Below are 23,966 nucleotides of genomic sequence, written 5' to 3' on the forward strand. Positions count from 1 at the left end.
GGGATAGGTAGGAGCCTGACTCTGGGCCTTTCGGTGTCCTTGGGGTTTATGAGAACCCACAGATTTCTGGAAGCCTGAGTCTGGGCCTTTCCCTAATCTTTCCCTGCCTAGCCCCATTTGCTCCGAACTCATTCTTACATCAATATCAGACTAACTGGAAGATAAATTCTGAGAGTGAGCATTTCCTGTTACTCCTAAACTCATCACTTAGATGTTACCTCATTACTAATTTGAACAATAATTTTGCCTATATGCACTGTAAGCTTCAGTAAGGAATGTAAGAAACAGAACTACACATGTTTTTGATCCATTTTTAATGATATAAGGGGTTTATTATAGAGCTAAGAAATTCTAATGGGAATATTTAGGGACTAGTTCCTGAGCAACCCTATCAGTCTTAACATTTTATCTCAAATTGTTTCTATAATGAGGTAAGACATAAACAAACTGTAAGCTTGGCAAAGTATAGACCAATTTCTCTGACTAGCTGTCAGAACAACCTGTTTTGCCTGCAAATTTTCCTCAATATCGTATCTAACCCAGAGTGATTGCCCTTCTGTTCATGTAGCCTTGCTATCAGTTTCTCTCCGTTTTTTCAACAAAACAATACTGCCTTATTTTCGGTTTGCAACAGCCTTGGAAACAATGAATTCTGCTTTGGTTATTGCTTGGTAAAGAAACTCTTACCTCCAAATCATCCAACTGCACTCACCAACTCCTCTGAATGTCTGTACCTTTTTTCTTCAGGGTATCCAGGCTTAAATGAGGTCCTTCCCCTTCAAGAAAGCAGGTGTATATATATATATATATTTTTTTTTTCGTGTATCCCATCTGATCTCACTTGTATGTGGCATCTCAAACAAACACAAGCATATGGATACAGAGGACAGATTTGTGGTTGCCAGAGGGAAGGCGGGGCGGTTAGAACATGAGTGAAATGGATGGTAATCAAAAGGTACAAATTTACATTTATAAAATGAATAAGTCATAGGGATGCAATGTACAGCAAGGGTACTGGTTAATGATACTGTATTGTATATTTTCAAGGTACTAAGAAAGTAGGTATCAAAAGTTCTCATCGAAAAATTTGTAACTATATACAGTGATGGAAGTTGACTAAACTTACTGTAGTGAACATTTCACAATGTATACAAATATCAAATTATTATGTTGCATGCTACATTATACAACTGAAAGTAATATATGTCAATTATATTTCAGTTTAAAAAAAGAAAGCAAGTCTTTTCAAATATTTTTTATTCTTTTTTTCTTTTAAACTTAGGTTAATTTCTCTCTTCAAGTATGTGGGCTCAGTAGCAGATGACATATTTATTTAGGATACTTAAGCATTGCCAGAAATAAATTAGCAGTCTTTTTTTTTCCTTAAAATTCAAGTTCTTTTGTGAGTTATCTTTTTTTTTCAATATGACTAAGCCTCCCAATTAGTTTTTGCTAAAAACAGATATTAGACAAATATTTCATACAGTGAACATCACACCTGAATGAGCTCAGGTAATCATCTCTACTTGCTTTTTTCAGATTCCCATTTCTAGTTAATATTCTTTGGCCGAAGGTGATTTAGAAATTCTTGTTTGAGAGACTTCAGTCTGTCAGCATGTATGAGAGGTTGGAATCTTAGGAACATGTCTTAAAGTAGACTTTTCATAGAAAGCACTACTTACATTGATGGTTCCAGATAAATTAAAACAACAGTTTTTTGAAGCTATCTTTATGCACAGTATAAATAATATTAAGAAGACATCAACTCTCTCTCTGTTTTTATGAATAGATAAATTAAAAAACAAAAAAAAAAAAAAAAAAAGAGCAGCCCTGGCTCAGCGGTTTAGCGCTGCCTTTGGTCTGGGGCGTGATCCTGGAGATCCCCGGATCGAGTCCCGAGTCCGGCTCCCTGCATGGAACCTGCTTCTCCCTTTGCCTGTGTCTCTGCCTCTCTCTCTCTCTCTCTCTCTCTCTCTCTCAATAGATAAATAAAATTTAAAAAAAGAAGACATCAATTTTCTACATTAAACCATCATATTAAATCTTTGTTATTTAGGGTGTTTTTGTCAACTGATGGAGATGAGAGGTGCTAAAACCTAAGGCCAACCCAATGCCACTTTGGTATTCAGTCTCAGAAGATGATGATTGCATTTACTATAATCCTTTATTTGCTGTGAAAAATACCTCTCAGTAAGTAACTGAATCAAAAGAGAAAACTTCTGAAGTCTCAGATACCCATGGAGACTTCTATAATGTATCTGAGCCTTAGAAACCAGAGAGAAAAATAACATGAAGACTTTGTTTCCTGTTTCAGCTTCATTCTGCATATCTGTTCCAGCCTCTCTTCCTATTCTTCATTCTTCTACACATAGAAGGTGATTTGGGGGATCCCTGGGTGGCGCAGCGGTTTGGCGCCTGCCTTTGGCCCAGGGCGCGATCCTGGAGACCCGGGATCGAGTCCCACGTCGGGCTCCCGGTGCATGGAGCCTGCTTCTCCCTCTGCCTATGTCTCTGCCTCTCTCTCTCTCTCTCTGTGTGTGACTATCCTAAATAAATAAAAGTTAAAAAAGAAAAAAAAAAAAAAAAAAAAAAGAAGGTGATTTGGTGGCCAACATTTCTCAATGCTCACATCTAAAAATTTGTTTTTTATCTAGTTCCAATTTGGGTGAATATTATGGAAGAAATCTGATCGTTTTCTCTCTTTTTAAGATTTTATTTATTTATTCATGAAAGACACACATAGAGAGAGGCAGAGACACAGGTAGAGGGAGAAGCAGGCTCCATTCAGGGAGCCAGACACGGGACTCGATCCTGGGCCTCCAGGATCACACCCTGGGCTGAAGGCGGCGCTAAACCACTGAGCCACCCAGGGATCCCCGAAATCTGATCATTTTCATGTGAGTGACATGCCTATTATTGGAGCAATTAACTGTATCTAGGAGAAAGGACTGCATTTATAATTTCCAACCACTAGACCAACCTCACAGACTAGACAATAAGAACGGAAATTTTTTTCTCAGAAGGAAAGGGGTCATCACCCCCTAATTCAAAGGAAAGATATCTACTATAACTACCATTTTCAGATAGCCAGAATTTGCTTAACTGACACATTGAATCTCTGGCAACATTCCTACCAAGGGAAAGAAATGTTTCTACATGACATATTCCTGACTATGTGAGATATAATCTGCTATGCCTTTTCTTACTTAGCTGGGAAAAGAAGAAAATACAACACCTACTTAATGAAGTTGCTGAATGACATAATACAGGAAAAAGAAATAAAGAATTGAAAACAATATTGTATAATTAAAATTCTGTTGCAATTTTACTAACATTATTAAAGCTTTGTTACAAAATTTATTTTGTTTGCCATGTTTTTCTTAAAAATGAAGTAAAAAATACTGATTAATTAAGAGAGCAGTTTCTGTATGCAGATTACCTCGATGCTAAGTATTATTCTGTGACTTACATGATATCACTCAGAGTATGTTCATTGTTTAAGTTACTTGATTTCTTTACAACTCCTCTTTTCATTTGAATAAGTGGGATAAGAATACAACTTTATAGGGTTGTGAGAATTAATAATTATTTAGAATAATACTTGGTTTACAATAATTTCTTAATAAAAACAAAAAAGAAATCTAATATTTTGTTTGCTTGTTTTTACTGCGGTTACATTTTTATTTTTTTCCTATTCACAGTAGATCTGTTTATAGTAGCCCTTTTTTTTGTTGTTTCTCAAGTATATTTTCTCAGAAAAGGAAAAACATAAAATTTGCTGCCTCTAATTTGCATCAACACCACATCTAATCTTTGCCTTGTAAATCCAATTAGTAAGAAATAATATTTAATATTTTTATATAGTATAGAGTCTCAAAAGTTTTAGAAGTATCCATTTCATAAATATTAACTTTAATTTCTAAAGCAGAGCACAGAGTTTATGGAGATTATTGTTTGTCAGATTTTTGTCATGCATCACTGTGGACATCCCCTAGTGATCTTTTAATATCTTGGCTCTTCTCATTGTAAATTGTTATATAAGTCAAGTTTATGTCAGTCTATAGAAATTCATATCTAGTCAGAAATTTATGGATAATTCTTATGGGTAGCAGAATAAACCATAGCTATAGAATAGATAGCCTGTCATTTAAGATTAATAATCTTCCCAAAATGAACAGAATAATATTCACTTTATCACTATGAAATATAACATATAACTTTCTTATGATAATCAAAGAAGATGTTTCAGTATTGAAATGTTTAAATAGAAAACAGTAAAAGGATATAATGAGTTCTTAGATATTTCAAATTTTTTCTTTTTTTTTTAATTAATGAGTTTTTATACCTTCTGTATACCCATTTAGGACACAATTAATTTTCACTGGCCTTTTATGGAAAACTCAAGCTTTAAAACATACTACAAATCAAAAGTTAATTTTCTACTTTTTAACAGTGCAGATTTTATCAAAATTAAACTTTGAATAATCTTTTAACATAAAATCTGACAACAAAGTATGAAAATCTTTCTCTGTATTCTATTTTTCAAGATTTTCATTTATGTAGAGTGAACAAAGTATTAACACAGACTAGACTATGAGAAATGTCAGATAAAAAAGATCAAATTGCATAGAGATCGTGTCAGAAGGGTTTGAAGGTATATAGCTTTATAAAGGAGTGAGGGAAGAGTAAACTCTAAGTTAGGACTTTAACAACAAACAGTACTCATAATGGCAATTTGGAAAGATAAATCCCCAAGACTTGAAGATTTTAAATACCTCTTTAAATAAAAATAAACTTGTTATGTGTACCTTAAAATATGAAAGATATTTATAGGTTAAATATTTTGTGTAACCTATATATTTAATTTAAGAACAAAACAGAGCATTGACAAAAGAAAACTAGAAACTAGAATGTCCAACTTACAGCTTTCAAAAAATAATACGGTATTTCATTTTGTTCATTTGTAATCAAATTCAATGACAAGAATTTGTGTTATAATCAACAGGCTTTGTGAAGGAGAAATTAGCCTAAAATTTTAATTTGAAGATAAAATTACAGGTAGTAATCATTCAAATTTGTTTTGACTTCAAGAAGGGTTTTGATTACATCACTAGAAAATTCTGAAGAATTAAGAAGATAAGGATATTAAGCAAATTCTTATCTTAGTAACCCCCAACTGATTGGAGGATAATGTTAAACAGATGGTGATGACAGATCTGGAATTAGCCTGAATCAGTGATATTCCCCAGAGGTCAGACCTGGTTTCATTTTTTAAAAATATCTTCTTGATGACCTGGTTGAAACAGTTTGGAGCATGAATTTTTACATTAAAAAATATTCCTGTGATCATCTGTGTATGTGTGCATTTGTGTGTGTGTGTATTAAGCAGATATAGTTTAAAAGCCTAAAGTCACATAATCCCAATATTCTTATGAGTATCTTTTGAAAATTATGCTCATTATTCTAATAGGTAATAATCATCTATAGAAGAGTAAAATCCTCTCAAATGTTGAAATAATACAATAAAAATATAGTTAACAAGGAACTTCTAAATCTTTACCTATGTAATTTGGATTAAATAAGTAATTTTAGTTTGTACTGAATGACGACTTTTAAGTTACTTGACCAAAAATTAGGAAAAGCCTTAGGCAATGTAGTGAATATTACATTTTTATCACTCAACATCCTGATACCCTGGAGATTTCCTAGTTGTAATGAGTTCATAAAGTCAACCACAAGATGTTCTTTCCTTCAAATGATTAAATTCTGTACACTCTAAATATACTTTTTTCTGCACCTTATAATTATATACATGACAAGTTTTGATGACTATTTCTAAAGTAAGCCTAGTGCTTCAAAACCCACTTTAAATGAAATGTCACAAAATATTCACAGAAGAAAAAAACAACAGAACAAAACAACTAAGTGGATAATATCCTACAATTGCCTGAAAAGAGAGAAGCTTTGTAAAATGATAATTTAATGTCTATCTTCCTAATCATTGGGGCAAAAAAATGTATATACATAAGTATCTTTTTTTACTCCTTGTCCCTGATTGACTAGAAAGGAAACGGCTTTGATAAAACTGGTCAGTCATACCCACAACTGAAACTGTTGAAACAAATCAATGAATTAGAATCCTAGCACAATCAAGGTTTTTAAGCAAAGGTGACATGCACAGAAAAACAACCGATAATAGCTTATTCCTTTGTTGGCAGATACATTCTAAAACATTTTTGAACGAAACCAGTTTCCCCAGTGGTGTAATGATAATGTGTGAATAAGTAAGCATTGCTACTTTATCATAATCTTCTTTCTACACGTATGTACATATAAACTAAACAAAGAAAATTTCCATTCAATACAGTCAGAAAGCAAAATGTCTTCAAACCTTGAGATTGTCCTTGTGAAATGATTGCCTCTGGAAAGAAAAGCAAAGAAAGCAAACACACAGTACCCATTAAAACATTTTGGACTGAATTGAATTGTCTATTGCACACTCAATAAATCTTTTATAAGTTTATGTCTTTTGGTTTCAAACACTTTAATTTACTGTAAAAAGTAATAGGGTTCCTGTCATCAATATATGATTTGTAATGCCTTAATAACGGGTATGATGTCTTATATCCAACTTTTGTGGATAGAATCTAAAGTTTAATGTGCCCTTACAATCTAAGTATTGTGGTGAAAGCTATATATTTTTGTACATGAAATAATAAATATTACATGTGTAATATTTATCTTTTTGGTTCCCTTTTATATTTTTTCTGAAACAAGTAAATATGTCTTATTGTGGGCCATCTTTGAGAAATGTCAATATTCCTACTATTTAATGTATGTTCAGCACCACTTTAATAAAGCTTGGGTACAACAGAGACCCATCTCTTTCCTTAAAGCATTGCAACATTAATAATGAATTTCCTATGGTGCACAAAAATACCAGTGACAGTAAACAAGATGAAACCTGAAAATTTCTTATGTGCATGCTCAAATTGTTTTGTTTTGTTTGTGCAAACAAATGTAGACACACAGAAATGTGGTCTTTAATTGCTAAATATTTTCCTGGAAAAGTGATTTGGTCAATGGGAATAAACCTAAAAGAGGACTTTTTTGAAGTCATTTTTTGTTGTTGTTAGATGCTTTATAATTTATTGTTACTACCACTGGTGAGTTTGAAATATGATGTGTATTTAAAAGACTTAATTCAAAGTTGTATATAATAACTAAAGCTAAACTTATATGCTGGTATAGAGCATATAGAATACATGCTGGTATAGAATAATTAATTATAAATATTTAAACAGAGAAATACTTAATAGTTCTACTTGGATATGAATACCATTAAATATGCCATCTTGCAGCCACGAAAGTGCATATCTCTACCTCAAAATGAGGGAATTAATTTTAAGTTCACAGAAAATCTGCTAACTTATTTTGAGAGTTTAAGCACTGCCAGTATCATTATATTCATCAATATACTCCAAAGGAGACAAACAATTTAAATCCTAAATTCAAATTCAAAGCCTAAGTGGGTCTCAGAAGTTTGACAGATTTTTTAATAATATCTGAAGTACCCTTATTTTTTAGTAAAATATCTTAGAAATGGGCAGATTATAATGAAACTTGAACATTTGCTGATTATCAAAAGTAAACAAAGTTTTCTCTTTGCTTGTGGTGTCAAATACAAACGTCATACATGACATTAGTATTTTATTTTTTAGAATTTGTAAAAACTTTCTTTTCCGGGATCCCTGGGTGGCGCAGCGGTTTAGCGCCTGCCTTTGGCCCAGGGCGCGATCCTGGAGACCCGGGATCGAATCCCACATCGGGCTCCCGGTGCATGGAGCCTGTTTCTCCCTCTGCCTGTGTCTCTGCCTCTCTCGCTCTCTCTGTGTGACTATCATAAATAAATAAAAATTTAAAAAAAACAAAAAAAACAAAAAAAACTTTCTTTTCCATATATACTCATGTGAAATGCTGTGCTTATGTTAACCTACATGATTTATTAAGTATATTAGAAATAAACAAGGGTGCCCGGATGGCTAAGCTGGTTAAGTGCCTGCCTTCGGCTCAGGTCATGATATTGGGGTCCTGGAATTGAGCCCCACATCAGGCTCTCTGCTCAGTAGAGTCTCCTTCCAACTCTCCCTCCACCTTCTCCCCACTCATGCTTTATCTCTCTTAATAAATAAAACCTTAAAAATAAAAAAACAGTACATGAGAAGAGGAATTGTTTACCAAGATTGTTTACTGTAGTTTTATAATAAGACAGGTAATGTAGATTCTATAACTTTGTTCTCTAAGAAGTTATTTTGAAAGTTGTTTAGGCTATTCTTTTTTTTTTTAAGATTTTATTTATTTATTCATGAGAGACAGAGAGAGACAGAGAGAGGCAGAGACACAGGCAGAGGGAAAAGGAGGCTCCATGCTGGGAACCCAACGTGGGATTAGATCCCAGGTCTCCAGGATCATGCCCTGGGCTGAAGGCCGCGCTAAACTGCTGAGCCACCCAGGCCGCCCTGTTTAGACTACTCTAAATCCTGTGCATTTTTACATGAATCATAGTGTCAATTTTTACAAAACATTCTGCTAAGAAATGATTGGGATTGTATGGAGTCTACAGATAAATAGGTATAACAACTGACATCTTAAAAATATTGAATCTCCTGATTCATGAAAATGAATATCCTTTAATTATGTGTCTTCTTTATTTTTATCATTTTTTTAGTTTTCAGTGTACATTTATTTGTCATATTTATCCCTAAGAATTTTATAAGTGCTATGCTATTGTGAATGATATTGTTTTCAGTTTCTAGTCATCCATTGTTAATATGTAGAAATTCAATTGATTATATATATTGATTCTATATCACAAAATTGCTAAACTCGCTTACTAGTGCTTGTAGATCTTTTGAGATTCCTAAGAATTTCCATATAGATTATAATGTAATCTGCAAATAGAAAGTTTTTTTTTACCATCTGGATTCTTCTTGTGCTTACGTACTGCACTAACTAGAACCTGCAATATAATATGAAATAGAAATGGTAAGAGTTGTTATCCTGTCTTATTTTTCATCTTAAAGTGAATGCATTTATTCTCTCACCATTAACTATGATTTTAGCCATAGGCTTTTCATAGATGCTATTTATCAGTCGCAGAGGTTCCTAGTTTGCTGAGTTTCAAAATCAAGAATAGATGTTAAATTTTTCAAAAGTTTTTTTCTTTTTTGCAACTATGGAAGTGATTGTATAGTTTTTCTAGCCTGTTTTTATGGGGAATTAAACTGTTTTTTAAGTGTTAAACCTACTTATCCTTTCTTATGGTTAATTCCATATGTTCATGTTTGAATTATCTTCTTAATTTACTGTTGTATCTGCATTGCTAAAATTTTGTTACCTATTTGTGCAGATATGTTCATGGGAATTTTTGGTCTGTAGTTTTACTTTTTAGAATGTCTTTTATTTTGGTATCATAGGAATGTTGAACTTAAAAAGGATTGAAAGTATCTTCTCTTCTTCAATCATCTGAAGTATTATGTGCAAAATTAGTATTCTTTTTTCCATAATATTAGGTAGATTTGTTAGGAGCCAACTGGTCCTAAGTTTTCCTTGTGAGATGTTTTAAGTTGCCAATTCAATTTTAATTAGATGTAGAACTATTAAGATTACTATTTCTTTTTGAGTTAGCTTTGATAATTTATTCTACTAAATAACTTATCTATTTCATTGTATTTGTTGAAATTAGGCTAACATTATTCATGATATCCCCTTATCCATTTGAAAATAGATGAAAGTCATAAACAAACATGGCTCTGAAGAGAATATACAGTCATCAAATAAACACATGAAAACATATTCAACATCATTAACCAACAGGGAAATGCAAATTAAAACCACAATGAGATATCACTACACAGCTATCAAAATGGCTAAATTAAATATATACCAACAGTATCAAATGTTGGTGAGGATGCAAAGAAACTGGGTCACTCATACATTTCTGAATAACAGTTTGGTAGTTACTGAAAAAAGAAAAAAGAAAAAGCTAAATATGAAACTGCCATATGACCCAGGAATTGTACATCAGGGCACTTTTCCTGGAGAAATAAAGATTTCTGTTTTGTTCATACAAAAATGGATAACACAATTGTGTATAGCAACTTTATTTGTAACAGCCCAAAAGTGGAGACGGTTCTAATATCATTCAGATGGTAAATTGTTAACAACCTTTGGAGTACTATTCAGTTCATTCAAAAATGAACTACCAAAACATGCAGCAAACTGGTTGAATATCCCAAGAATCATGCTTTATGAAAAAATTCAATCACAAAGGATTATATGCTGTATGAGTTCATCACTCTTGAAATGACAAAATTGTAGAAATGAGAAACTAGTAAACACTAGTAGTCACTAGTGATTTTTTTTTAAGATTTATTTATTTTAGAGAGCATGAGTGAGGCAAGGGGCAGCGGAAGAAGGAGAGATTCCTCAAACAGACTCCCCACTGAGCGTAAGCCCTATGCAGAGATCCCAGGGCCCTGAGATCTTGACTTGAGCCAAAATCAAGAGCCCATTGCCTAACCAACTGAGCCACTCAGGCACCCCAGCAGTTGTTAGTGATTAAAGAAGAGGTAGGGTAGGAGCGTTATGGGTCTGAGTATGAAAGGGTAACTTGTGAGATCCTTATCGTGATGGAAGTAATTTATATCTGGACTGTATCAATATCCTGTATATTACATTAAAATATCATTTTGTAAGATGTTATTGGGAAAAACAGTGTAGTGTACATGGGATTGTTCTGTATTCTTTCTTACAACTGGATGCAAATCTATAATTATCTCAATAAAATGGAAAAAATAGTCACATGTGGATAATAGCTACCAAATTGGGCAGCACAATTCTATATCATAATTATTATGTTCTATACGTATATCTTCCCTTCTATTTTGTAAAGACTTTAAACATAGGTTTTAGGAAATACATGTATTTATTGAGGCATCTAGCATTTGGCTTATAGTATAATAGATAGCAAAAAGATGTTAATTTGGTGAATTTTTTTGCATCTTGTATTTGGTCTCTTTCACCTAAATTAAATTATTAAGGCCAAAGTGCTGAAATAGGAATTGTTGCCTTTAATGTCTGTAGTCCCAGCATAGCAGTGATTTTTTGTAAGTTAAACTTTAGAAATCTTCAGAGCACAGTAAAGTTCTGTGCATTGAACTTACTAGCATAATGAGTAAGATTCTATCCTATAAATTGACCCATTAGCACAAGTCCTGAGAGGGCTGACCTGCTGCTCTCACCAACAAATATGCTTCAGTCTAACCATCAGAGTACCTGCAGAGTACATGTGTATGATTGTTATTAAAGCAGAGAGAGGCCAAATGCTAGAGGTTTTAGAAAAAGTGGATAGAACAGAAGGAGAGACTCTAGGGATAGTCTTTGCATAGGATATATTTATCTGTCAGTGAGTAGGACAGAACAGCCACTGGGTAGTGATGTCGGATTTAACAATCAAATTGTTTGGAGGACAGTCTATGGATAAGAAAGAAACCACTCTTAAAAGAGATTTTAGAAATATATCAAATACCAAGGTGAAACTCCGGGGCAGGGCTAAATTTGGAAGTCAAATTTGATAACCAGAGCATAAAAAAGAGTTAAGGTTAAATTCATAGAATAAAGTGAATTATCCAATTACCAACTCTTTTTCCTTCCATAAATGTGAATTGAAAGGGCCTTAAGTATATCCTATCTCAGGTTATAATTACTCTTATTCAGGTTAAGATTACCCTTAAGAAAATATTTTTAATGTCCTTAGAAATCACCTGAGGTACTAAATTAAAAACGCAGATTCCTGGGCTTATCATAAAATATTACCATTAAGTATGTCTGATGTGCATCCCAGGTATCTGCATAGTTGACAGTTCATATAATAACAGTGCAGGTAATTGGACCAGACTTAGAAAGGAATATTGCTCTACACCTGAGGAAGAACTACTCCTCCAGGAGAGAGAGAAAAAAAAAAATCTCTACCTGTTGAGAAGACAAGGTAATACAGAAGTGGATCTGGCAATATTCACCAAAAATGCCTTTTGATAATTATGCATCTACCAGAATATATATTTATTTTGAATCCAAGACTTGTGGCTTTATACTAATTTGCATGGCTAACTTAAAGAAATAGAGTTAATTATCCATAGAGCATACCTCAATTTGCCTTTCTCTGACAACTCATTTTTCTTCTGTCTCAATATAAGGTATTGGGAAGTAGGGAGCACATGATTTTGGATAATAAGTTGTTGAACCCTGTGGAGAGCCATTTATAATAATGAGTCACCTTTTTGATTTCTGGAACTAAAAGAAACTAGGTTGCTTCTCCAAGGTGTACTGATCATAACCTTTGTAGAATTCACACCAACTAGGTTAAATGAGTGAAGTATGTAAATTATAGCAATATATATGTTGTCACTTTGCCTTGCTAACCTTCACTAAATCTGAAGTCATTGCTCTCATTAATTCTTCATTTTCTCAAGTTAATTAACTAGTATGTGGTTCAGTGTCCTCATTTTAAAAAATGAAATAATAGTACCTTATTAATGTAAGGTGTTGTGGTGGTTGATTACTTTTTCATGAAACTCTGCAAGATTAGTGAAAGAAATGTGCCAAATTTAAATCATGTTAACATTTCAGTTTAACATTTTAATTACTTTTGTAAAATTTACAATTAAATGGTAACTATAGCAGAGGATAAATTCATATCAGCATATTACCTTATTAGTGTAGACTATGTCTCCATACCTGGTTTAAATTCAGGCAAATTCTACTTGCTACTCAAAGCACAGCTTTCACAAATATAAATTAAAATTCTCTTTTCCATTATTATAACATACAGACAAACCCTTTTGGGTATCGTAATGTTTTGAGATAATACGAAATGCTTTTGAAGGGTGATAAAAATTGAAAAATATATATCTGTGGCCACAAGGAAAGTTTGAGCAGGGTCATTCATATTTATATATGAATAATTTCCCTTAAGGGGAAATTTTAAGTTTATTTTTTATTTAGTAAGTAGACAAATATTAAAATCTCATAGTAAACGACTATTTTCCTAGTTACATGCAAATAGGAAAATATTTTTATAACTAGCATATTAATTACAATGGATTTAGCCTGTTTCTGTAGATTTACTGATGTTATGATAATTTCTTTTTTTTTTTTTTTTGATAATTTCTATACATATCTGCCTCTGTAAACTCGTTTTGCATCTAATGTTCTCTGCTTTTTAAGAGCTATTATAACTTCCCAGGATCATCTTCTAGTTCATTTCACATCCTGTGAAATGAGTATACAGAGAATACATCTCCATGTTCTCTAACTGGAAGTCTCATCCACTTCCAACCTAAGGCTATTATTTCCTATACTTATTTCTCCATGCCAGATCATTATCAGGAGCTCCACTCAGTAGCTCTCCCTACCAAACTGCCTATGGGGTTATATAACTGAGATGCCCATAGACAAGTAAAAAATAGAATGAACAGCACAGAAGAAAGTATCTTCTGTTACTAAAATATTCCCTATCCCAGTGAATGTCATAACCATTAGCCCAGCTGGTCAAGTCATGATCTAAGCACCACCTTACTCTTTTCTTCCTGCACTCCTATGTTCTACCAACAAGTTATTTTAATTCCCAAGTTGTTCTCCAGCACCTCTACATCTTTCTACACCTACCCCCACAATCTTTCAGTTATGAAAACATTGCTTCCTCTCACCTAGATTACCAGTCCATCTTTTCCACACTTGCACTTTTCTAATCTACATTTCAATTGCAGCTGAAATGATATTCCTAAACCAAATTCTGATCATGTCGTTATCCTACTTAAAGCATGTCAGTGGCTTCTCACTGACTACACTGGATGAAGTTCGTATTCCTGACTGGGCTTAAAATTCTCTTCATGATGTGGCCCCAGTTTCATTCCTTACATCCTCTGCCACTTGTCTCTTTCTATACTAATCCCAGAATTTTGAATGGTAATCAATTTTCTGAGTATGTCTTATTCTTTTTCTCTTGCAACCCGTATTCAACTCCATCACACCTAAATCTGTTCTTATTAAGAACTTCTGTGCTTCACAGGCAGACAAAGCTAACAATCACTTTTATTTTCTTATTGGCTTATTGTCTACTTTCTCTTTCAAGATATACATTTACCCTTTCTTTCTCAACAAATAATAATAATTTTGTTCTTGGCTTTTATAGCATCCTTTTTCTCTTCCTTTGATTTCCCTGGCTGCATTTTCTTAGTCTCCCTCATTGGATGTATCTCCTTTACGTTATCTCTAAGTGGTGATGGGTTAGAGATTAGTCCAAAGTCCCATTTTTACCTTTTTCATATTATCACCAGATAACTTCATTTTGTCCCACTTCTTTTAATGCTGTCTCTGTGCTGATGACTCAAAAAATTATAACTCTGGCTTTCTACTGAATTCCAAATTCATGTACCTAATGGCCTGTAGAGTCTTTGTGAAATACATTATTCATCATTTCTTTCCCAAATGTGTCCATCTGATTAATGGAGCCACCCATCAGTTATTTGTTACAAAATTGTAGAAATAATACTTAATTCCTATTTTTTTAGAACTTTTGTTTAAAATATGTTAGCAACTCCTTCAGCTCTGCATATAGAGAGTTTTCTCTGAGCCTCAAGGTTCCAGGACAGTCACCCTTTCAATACCCTTATTGTTTACTACAATTTTCCTATTAACAGGTAAGCTCTTGATAGCAAGACCAGTGTCTATCTCTTTTACAATTATGCCTGCACAGCCCCTTATCAAACATTACAAAAATAAAAACATACTTTTTTGATAAATGTTATTATTATGCATAGTTATCTTGTGTCCCTTTTACTCTACCTGCACTAGAGTAGTGCAGAATTTTATATGCAGAGTTTCTCAGATAAGTTAAAGAACTAGAAGAAAAAAAAATCCTAAAATTCGTATGAAAGGACAAAAAATCCCAAATAGCCAAAGCAATCTTGAGAAAACTCCAGATTTCAAGACGTACCATGAAACTATAGTAATCAAAACAGCATAGTACTAGAGCAAATATGGACACACAGACCAATGGAATAGATTGAAAGCCCAGAAATAAATCCATGCATATGTGGCCAACTAATCTATGACAAAGGAGGTAAAAATATACAATGGGGAGAAAATAGTCTCTTCTATAAATTGTGTCAGGAAAATTGGAAGTACATGCAAAGAATGAAACTAGATCACTTTCTTACATGATGCACAAAAATGAACTCAAAATAGATTAAAGACCTAAATGTAACACCTGAAACCAAAAAACCCCTAAAAGAAAACACAGGCCGTAATCTCCTGGACATCAATCTTAGATCTGTCAATTTCTATATCCATGTCCTCAGGCAAGGGAAACGAAAGCAAAAATAAATAATTGAGACTACATCAACCTAAAAAATAGAGCAAAAGAAACTATCAACAAGCAAAAAGGCAACCCACTGGATGAGAAAATATTGGAAACTTATATATCCAATAAGGGATTAATATTCAAAGTATATAAAGAACTCATACAACTCAACACCAAAAACACAAATAATCCAATTAAAAGTGGACAGTAACCTGAATAGATATTTTTCTGAAGAAGACAATACAGATGACCAACAGACACATGAAAAGATGCTCAACATCATTAATGAGGGAAATGCAAATCAAAACCATAATAAGAGTTAGCTTTGATATGAGTTACTTTAATTATAATGTTAGCAGGAGTCTTTCTCTTTAAATACTTTTAATAACAATTCATGTGTTAAGTTCATTTCAACTCACCTGTATGTTAATTTTCCTCTTTCGTGCTAAGCTATGCAAATAAAACATTCTGCTGTAAATAACACCAACATAGGTGATTTTATAAATTGAGGGTAAGATACATGACTTAAGAATTTATCACTCAGTACAAATACGAAGATACTCTTTATTAGATGAATTCTTGGAAGCAATCTTTCACAGTGGTAGAATGTAGTATAAATAAAGCGTACGTTAGTATTACAGTCTCCCAGAAATTGAGATATTTTCTGGGGAAATGTGTCTCTCTAGGTCATTATAAAAGCGGATTAGTAGAACAGTTCTGGGAATTCCACATTTTGCTCCATGCTATGCTTATCAATATTAACAGATAATGTCATTATTATTAATGTCATCATTCTAATTGACTAAATAACATTAAAACTGAAATAAAATATTCAAAAATATATAATTACCAATGAATCCATTCAAAGCTATTATAATTACTAGTTACACTGCACATTATGTTTTAGATTATAACATCAGGCACTCTAAAAATTTTTTGATGATATGCAATTTACATTACTTTAACCTGCTCAGTAAAAAAATAAAACAAATCTGTATGGGGAAAACCAGTCATTTATGCTGTTCAAATTCATGTGCAAATAAATATTTTCTTCTGGTTTTACAACTATACAATAGCATTTATGATTTAATAGTTCTGTAGATATTATTAGCTCTGATAAGAACAATTATAAAATCAAAAATTAATTCCTGTATTTTTAAACATTGTATTCTGAAATAAGCAAAATATTTGCACCTTATACTCATGAAGTTATGGCAAAACAGGGGAAAAGTGGTGTTTAAATACATAATCAAAATTGGAATAAAATTTTGATAAAGCTTTGACTATTATAAGTAATATAGCTTAGTTATGAATATCAAGGTGATAGCCATTTCTAATTATATTTGGCTTATAAAAATACCAGAAAAAAATAACAGATTTTTTCACATTCCTGATATTTTTAATTTATCTTTTCTTCCAACAGGACATTTTAAATACCTGTGAGAAAAATTAAATTTCAATGCATATTCACTTAAGTCTCACACATAATTATGAGAAGCATTTCATAAAAGGTGTTCAAACATAAATTTTTATATTATCAGAGATTTAAATAACTACTTTTATAATGATAGGGGAAGTATTACTTAGAACTTAAAAATGTCTATAAATTAAAGGGCCTTTAAGATAGAAGAAACAGCCTTTTTCTTATAGAGTAGCATATCCTAAAGAAATGCCTATTTTCTCCTTACCTATGAGTAAATGTCCCATCAACAACAGAGGTCCACCGTTGTCCAGTTCTTCCTGTGATAAACGATAACTTAATAAGGAGTGGAATGTGTATGTGTGTTGGGAGCTGGGAGGGAAGGCTAATGGAAGTGTTGAATATTTTCAAGTGCACTTAGCCACAAATCACATCCTTGTTCTGCAAGCAAATTTTAATAGTGATAGGATTGGAAACTTGTTAAATTGATATATGCAAAGAGTACCAAGCAAGATATATGATATGTGCAAATGTTGGCCACTATCATCAATATTATTATATTGATTAGCATATTTTGATCTCCTCATATCTCAGTCTTTTGCTTCAACTAGTTCTATTTAGGAGGGTAAAGGATTGTTGTTACTGATTCATTGAACACGAGGAAAATAATTACATGCTCTATAGAAGAGTAACCTAAAAAAGGCAAAGAGAAAGTATGTAACTTGACCTAGGTCTTGCACTTGGTAAATCACCTAAACTTGGAATCTAATATATCTCTGCCCGATATTAGAGCTTATACCTTACCCTATTCTTCAATGCCTTTCAGAGGTTAAATTATAATGAAGCAAAATATAGCTCTAAGGTATTTTTTCTATGAGCCTAAACAGCAAGAACAACAATAACAAAAATAGACTCCCTTTTCAGATATTTATGTTGAAGAGGGAATCTATCTGAAATGCTAGAAATTGTATTTTTCCATTTAGACTTAAAAAATATAGTGATATGGACGCGAACATTACACTAGCACTTGGTTCACCACTTCTGCAAAGCCATTTTTAAACATGAAGTGATGATATTGTTCTCTTTAAAATGTTAGTTGTTGGGACCCCTGGTGGCTCAGCAGTTGAGCGTCTGCCTTTGGCTCAGGGCGTGATCCAAATTCAAGGAACGAGTCCCACATCAGGCTTCCTACATGGAGCCTGTTTCTCCCTCTGCCTATGTCTCTGCCTCTCTCTGTGTCTCTCATGAATAAATAAATAAAATCTTTTGGGGGTCCCTGGGTGGCTCAGGGGTTTGGTGCCTGCTTTTGGCCCAGGGCGTGATCCTGGAGTCCCGGGATCGAGTCCCACATCGGACTCCCTATATGGAGCTTGCTTCTCCCTCTGCCTGTGTCTCTGCCTCTCTCTCTCTCTCTCTCTCTCTCTCTCTGTGTATCTCTTATGAATACATAAATAAAATCTTAAAAAAAATAAGTAAATTCTTTAAAAATAAATAAATAAAATGTAGTTGTTAAGACAAAAGTTCAGGTTGATGTTAATTTTTTTCAGTGCATATTTTTGATGCTATAAGTATAAACATGATCAGTTATCATTTATAGTATATTTTAATCATGACTCGCACTTAAACATTAATTATGATGTTACTGTGATTGTTAATTTTTCACTTTTTGCTTCATTTTCTTATAAAAATTAGAAAATATTTTATTCCAGTGCTCATTTTACTTCAGTTTTATTCCTTCACTTTGAAGTTATGCAATTGTACATCTTTGCAGTAGCCATGTAAGTGTTCCTCACATTGTTCTTTTTTCAGGTCAGTCCAACAGCTATCATGACAAGTATTGCCTCCCTACTGGTATATATGAAAAATTATTTTTTTGTTTATTTTTTTCTCCAATTAGGAAAATTCTCCTTCAAAGATTAAGTGGACACTTAAAGTGGTGCTTTGTACATACCAGCTGATGAATTAATTTTTATTGAATTAAACTGAATTGAATTGAAATAATGCATTTTGCTGTCATCTCTAATTTTTTATTTATTGGGAAACACATTTACCTCTGAACCTTGTGAGATAGGCAATTCCACCAGTAAAAAGGAGTAATTTATGTTTCTTCACTTCACAGATTTCACATCTCTCAGAAACACATGGAGAGGCTTTCAATGAGGCATCCATGAGAAGACTCGGTGGGATACCTGACAGTTTAAAGCAAAGAGAGAGGAGGATCGGGAATTTGTAGGGATGACCTACAAAAAACACCAACATAAAACAATCTTTCTATTTTTATGTTTCCCTTTGTCAAATAAAAAAAATGAGGTTTCTAAAGTACAATACAAACATGTGATCTCTGTTTTGGCAATTTCTTATATATCTTTTTAGCTCTGTCACCCTGGACTGATATTTCTGTGTCTTTATGGTGCTATCACATCATATGACACAAAGATAATGTGCCAAACCAATCTATATATGCAGTTGAATAAATGAAACTGAATCCTGTATGAAATCATCTTCAGGGAAATGTTCCATACATAAAAGTATTCAGACTCTTGGAGAAAAAACAAATTTATTTTGTTTAAATGGGTGGCACAGTTTATCCATTGGGTAAGTAACACGTAGATATGTTTACAGGTTTGTTTTGTTTTGTTTTGTTTTGTTTTTTTTAAAGATCTTATTTATTTATTCATGAGAGACAGAGAGAGGCAGAGGCATAGGCGAGGGAGAAGCAGGCACCCTGCAGGGAGCCTTATATGGGACTCTATCCTGGACCCCAAGATTACACCCTGAGCTAAAGGCAGACACTCAACCACTGAGCCACCCAGGCATCCTATTATGCTTACAATTTATCATCACAAGGATAAGCATTCTTTTTGGTATCTTATACGTATAAATACACACACAAAATATATATTCATATCGTTGGTTTGTCATCCCAACTGTCATATAGTGGAAATAAATACAAAAAGGAAGTTGTTTTAAAATTAAATATAAGGTTTTAAAGCAAATTTAAGGAGTATATTTCAGAAATTTGAGTAAAAACTAATATAATGAAAAGGAAAATTTAACAACCAAATTAAAGGTTATTTTTGACATTAAAAAGAAAGCAGTGGCAGCCTTAATCAATTGTTAAAGTGAAAGAAAATTCTGTGTATATTTCTTACTTATTCCTATACCAAAAATATGGAATTTTCCTTGGAAGAGATATTGATTGGCATTATATTGGATATGAATTCATTAAAATACTATTTGTGACTCTCATGCAGAAGCGTGAAGAAGAGTAAGCCTAGAAGTGTACATAAATTTAAGGACAGGAAGAAGAAAAGTAATATGAGGAAAAGGGAACACAACTTAATGAGAAACGCTTAATGTTCTGCTTCTGATTGTGTAGGCAAATTGGATGGTCTTATTTTAATGTTAGTGTGCTAATTAAGTGCATTAACCTCAGGTACCAAAGCAATATTATATTTATAACTTCTTTTTCTGCTCATCAAATATTACTCCAGTTATTTATGACAGGAAAGGTATGGGTAAGCAAACTTTGAAAATATGGTACTTCTGTCAAACGTCCTTTAACTTAGGTTCTTGTCATTTTTATATTTATATTTCATATACCATGCGACATTTTCTTGTGGGACTGTTATAAACTACCCGTGCTTATTTCTCACATGAGCTGTGATCAAAACATCAACATTTTGCCAGAGGCTTTTATTTCAGTTTGTTTTATACCAGCTAACTTCTTCTTTGGAGTCATTAAAAAGCATTCACAGAACATTCTAGAGATGGGTTATGCACGACATGCTCACTGATGATATACTAAAATGCCACATACCATCACTTTGTAACTGGGTTTTAAAGGTTACAGGCAAGGTTGTTAAAGGAAACCAATATAAAACTTAAGAGAAAATTGTATTGTGTTAGTTTTTGAATTTTCTTTTTTTAAAAAACATATTTCGTAGGCTAGATCCTTTTTCCTAAGGCTTGCCATTTTCTCTTGAACTCTTAAATATATTTGAGAAATTTATGATATGAGGAATCATGAGATGTTTAGTAGCTACAGATAAATATGTCAAGGGTGAATATCTATAAGTAAATTGCAAAGGGTGAAAAGCCAAGCATAGCACAGAAAATGTACTAAGTTTGATTTTAAAGTGCTATAACTATATATCTTAAAGAGAGAAGGAATAGCTTGCAGCTAATGTTAAGCTTCTGTCATAGTTGCTCTTTTAAATTTTTATCAAAGTTTTATCCTTCAATTTACACAGAAAGTAAAACATTTTCAACATACTTAATAGTCATAAATTTTGAAAGACACATAGCAAAAAATCATTAATAGCTTTTTAAAGAAAAATATTTGTTTTTAACAAATAAAATTTGTTTTCAAGTGAAATCTCTAGTTAGAAAAGACTTTTCTCCTTCTCTTTTGACATAAGATTTGTACTTAAAACAAATTGATTTGACAAAGTGATTGTCAAAGGATGCACTGAATAAAATGGTAGAAGGGACCCCGCTATTATTTTTATAATCTTAAATTTAAGTCACTTAATTATATATGTCTCCCTCTATTTTTTCTTTTTATAAAAACAAGATTTAAATTAGCACAATGGTTTTCAATCTGCTTATTGGAGCATCTGTTAAGGATTTAGAAAGCATTTTATTTAAATTACCATTGAAACTCAGTATTTTGGAGAGGTTCCTGATCATTGATTGCTTCTAGTACAGGAAGGAGAGGCCAAGGCAGATACCAGTGAAAGGTAATGCCTAACAATGATAGGAATTCCAAATCCCTTGGCTTTGGCCATGGTCCCCTGATGTTTCCTAGTTCCTCCAATGCTAGAGTTCCTCAAGATATTTTGTTTGAAAGGTGGAAATTTGCTAAAATAAAACTAGATACTCTTTATTTTATTTCTTTTTATTTCTTTTAATTTAATTTAAATTTTTTTTTTTTTTTTTTTTTGAGAGCAAGAGAGAAAGAGAGAGAGAGAGAGATTGTGCACAAGCAGGAGGAGGGGCAAAGGAAGAGGGAGACAGAGAATCTATACAGGTCCCATACCCAGCATGGAGATCATGACCTGAGCCGAAATCAAAAGTCAGATGCTTAACCAACTGAGCTACCCAGGTGCCCTGATACTCTTTAATACTCTTTAATGATTTTTACAATTCTGCCATTCTCTGATGAATTACTCTTTCCTGACCATAAGAAAGCTAGGTTACTCCTGAAACTTTTAAACCACTAAAAGTAATTTTAAACAATTAAAGAATTTAGATTGATAGAATACTGAAATACAACCCATCTGAATTATTGAGAATAATGTAGTCTACCTACTAAAAAGGAATCTGAAGTTTTCTTTGTATAACATAAATTTTTGACAGTAGGTATAAAGGTATGTTTGGGATTAACCATTACCCAGCAACCAAGTAGTGGGGTTAGGCTTAAACCACAGAAAATAGATATTGACCAAAGAGTTAGTTGATATTGGTAAGAATATGATAAAATCCTAATTCCTGGACCAGAATTTACGTTCATAATGAGAAAGATAATGCTAAGTTAACATAACACTTCAGGGCAATATGTATCTCCTTCCTTAGGAAAAGAAGTAGCCCTAAGAGTTTGCAAGATTAAATATATAGGAAAGGATTAATTGTGAGAATTTAGCTCTAGATTTCTTCAAGTATGATCCATGTACCCTCAGGTGTAATGTTTATTGGTATTGCAGGTTTCTAAGCCCACCACCTGCCTTGGGATATGATTTCTTTTTTATAACTGATTAACTTAGATAATGATGTGAGGAAGCCTCAGTTATAGCATGACAAGATTTATAAGTAGTTTACAAATTGTTAAGGAAATTCATTGAAGAAAAAAATAACCTTAGAGAGGAAATAGTGGAAGAAAATCCACAGCATGGGGGAAAGGCAGACTTAATGTATGTTAGAAGAAGAAAAATACAGATAATCCAAGGCAGCAAATTTGAATCATAGAAATGATAAATAGAATGCACTGGATCATGAAAGAAAGGACATATGCTTAGGGTTCAAAGAGTTAATACTCTTACTCCCAAAAACAATAATCACAGGACTAAATATAATACTTTGTCCAGGTAGAAAGAAAAAATGAAATCAAATAGCCCCCTTAAATCCTGTAATTTTACTCTGGTGATAGGAGCAATTAAAATTGCTTATTCTCATACTGCTTTCCAGGTTTTTACATGACAAATGTAAGAATTGGAAGAATTTTAGAGAGAAGGATAGAGAAGAAAGGTTGTGTGTAGAAAGTAAGTGGAAGAATTGGAGGGAGAGAAAGAAACAGCGAAATGAAATGAGCAAGGTGGAGGCTGGATAAGCACACTTAAGATTTATAGTCAGAGTAAAATAATATGTTTAATTACTATGTGCCATCCCTTGTATAAGAATTGTTACAGCCGTTAACTCATTGACTCTTTATACTCCTTTATTTCTTAAATGCAATTTTAATCTTCCTTTTAGAGATTAGGAAAACTGACATAATTTAACTTGCCTTAGGTCACAAGATGGTTAATGCAGAGCTGAGATTTGAACCAAGTAGTCTAGGATACAACCCATTCATTTAACTGCTTCTACAACTTCTGAGCAAAGATACTGTTATGCAAAGAAAAGAAAAGCAGAGAAGTGTGTGGAAGAGAGGAATGACTGCAATGAGACAATGAGTCAGAGGGGTAAAGGCAGAGCAGGATGAGCAGATGTTGAAAGCAAGTGATATATGAATGAGTGATAAGTATATAAGATATACTTAAATAAAGGTACATATCCATATATATGTATATAAAGTATATGAAGTACAAAGATGAGAGAAAGGAAAGATATCTGTGGCCTGAGAAAGAGGGCATAAAAAGGAATGAGTGATAAGTATATAAGATATACTTAAATAAAGGTACATATCCATATATATGTATATAAAGTATATGAAGTACAAAGATGAGAGAAAGGAAAGATATCTGTGGCCTGAGAAAGAGGGCATAAAAAGGAAGAAGGAAGAAAAGAGGAATGAGAGACAGGGAAAGCACGTTGACTCCTAGTATTCTTCTATGGGCATTTAAAATAACATTTCATATGTATTTTTTAGTATGTTAAGATCCAAGTACTTTGAAGAAAGGGGGC

At 32.9% G+C, this 23,966-nt stretch overlaps 1 long non-coding RNA gene across 1 annotated transcript in view; it reads right to left on the reverse strand.

Moving 5' to 3' along the window:
- Positions 1-1,879: 1,879 nt before the first annotated feature.
- Positions 1,880-23,966, reverse strand: part of LOC125753337 (uncharacterized) — a 28,750-nt gene continuing 6,663 nt past the window's right edge. The window contains exons 3-4 of the long non-coding RNA XR_007404920.1: positions 17,113-17,164; positions 1,880-2,546 (exon numbers count right to left, since the gene is read on the reverse strand). This is a non-coding gene — a long non-coding RNA (uncharacterized LOC125753337). The remainder of the gene's footprint in view (positions 2,547-17,112; positions 17,165-23,966) is intronic.

The sequence above is a fragment of the Canis lupus genome, chromosome 22 (assembly GCF_003254725.2).
Source record: "Canis lupus dingo isolate Sandy chromosome 22, ASM325472v2, whole genome shotgun sequence".
Taxonomy (NCBI): domain Eukaryota; kingdom Metazoa; phylum Chordata; class Mammalia; order Carnivora; family Canidae; genus Canis; species Canis lupus.